Source organism: Melopsittacus undulatus, chromosome 11 (genome assembly GCF_012275295.1).
Source record: "Melopsittacus undulatus isolate bMelUnd1 chromosome 11, bMelUnd1.mat.Z, whole genome shotgun sequence".
NCBI classification, from domain to species: Eukaryota; Metazoa; Chordata; class Aves; order Psittaciformes; family Psittaculidae; genus Melopsittacus; species Melopsittacus undulatus.
Genome location: NC_047537.1, coordinates 23,827,584 through 23,829,405, shown reverse-complemented (window position 1 = coordinate 23,829,405; position 1,822 = coordinate 23,827,584).

Below are 1,822 nucleotides of genomic sequence, written 5' to 3'. Positions count from 1 at the left end.
ATGCGGGGCGCGCCGCCCGGCGGAGTGCGCGGCGTGAGCGGGGAGGCGCGGCGGGGTCCCCCCCCCTTCATCACCACCCCCCTTAACCCCCCCCAACCACCCCTCCCGCTCCCCCCCCGGTTCCCTTCGCTGCAGCAGCAGCCGGTGCATGGGCAGTGCACGGGCACCGGCAGGAGCACGCTGCGCGCCCCGCCACGGCCGCCCCGCCGGTAAGTGACTGCGATCGGGGGCGCGGGCGGCGGCGGTCGGGGGTTGTTTTAATTTTTGGCGCTTCCCTTTCAGCGTTTTTCGTGTTTTCCACCGTGATTTTGGTTTTTTTTTTCGCTTCGTTTCTTTTTTTTATCAAAACATTTTTCGCTTTTTTAAAAAACATTTTCCCCTCGTTTGTTTTTTCCTTTTATTTTCGCGTTATTTCATTTTGCTTTTAACGTTTTCTCTTATCCAAATATTTTCAGCCGTCAAAAACATCGCCTTTAAAAACGTCGCCGTTAAAAATCATCGCCTTAAACCGCCGTGTTACAAATCTCCGCCTTAAAATTGGATGCGCGAAAAAAACCCAGCGTTTTTCGCGGCGAACCCTTTTTGCGTTATTATTATTATTATTATTGTTGTTGTTGTCGGTTGTTATTTTCTCGCGTTCGGCGCCTTCGCTCCCATTTATTCCGCATTAATTATTTTTTGCTCTATTTTCTTTTTTAAGTTAAAAAAATCTTTTTTTTTTACATCGTTTTTCTTCAATTTTAATTAATTAAAAAAAAGAAAACAACAACGCGATTGAATAAAACCAGCCGCATGTATCAATAAAAAGCCGCGCACATATTACTGCTTTTCGGGGCCCCGCGTGTGTTTGTGCCCCCGGGACACGCTCACCCCGCGCCCGCAGCCCCGGCCCAGCGGCCCCACTGCCTCCGGTAGCCCTGGGCCGCGCTCGTCCCTTTGTTCGCCGCGGCCCGGCCCGGCCCCGGCCGCCTCGGTCTCTCCGCAGGATCGGGCCCGCCGGCCCCGGCGCTGCCGAGAACAATGCCCCGGCGGGCGGGGGGGGGGGGGGGGGGGCCGCACCGGGGGAGCACCGGGAGCGGCCCCGGGGCCGTGCACCGATGACGGGGAAGCGGGAACCGGGCAGGGAAGGGCGCCGGGGACAGAACGGGGAGGCCGTGGCCGGAAAGCGGGGCCCGTACCACGGGGAGCCGCGGGGCCGGCACCGGGGGAATACGGTCGGGGCACCGGGGAGGAACCGGGGTCCGGGTAGCGGGGGAATAAAAGAACCCAAGCCCCGGGGAAGTGGGGCCGGAGCAGCGCGGGGAAAGGGCCCGAGCAGCGGCAGGATCCGGAGCGCAGCACGGGGGCACCGGGAGCACGGCCGGGCCCCGGGAGAGCCGGGGTGGGGCGGGCGGGGAGTGCCGGGAGCACCGGGAACGGGTCGGGGGGGGGGGGGGGGGGGGGGGGCACTGGGGGTACGGGGGTTTGTGCAGGGGGGTACTCGTGAGATGGGGGGGCTGCGTTCCAGGGACGGCGAGGAAACAGAGACCCGTGTGCGAGCGGCACCGGGGCGGTCGGGGCCGCACACGAGGGGTACCGGAGGCAAACGGGGGTTCAGTGGGGATACACGGGGTGCACCGGGGGCCCTGGCCGCGCGCTCACGCTCTCCTTTCTCTCTCCCTTACGCCAGGAGCGGAGGATGAGCCGGGAGCCCCGGCGCGGAGCGCCGCTCGCCGCCCCCGGAGCCTGCCCGGCGCGGCGCTGAGGCTCGCCCAGGAGCCGGCTCGGGGTCCGGCCGTGCCCGCCGCCGGCAGCGCCCGGGCCGCACCGGGGGGTCCCCGGC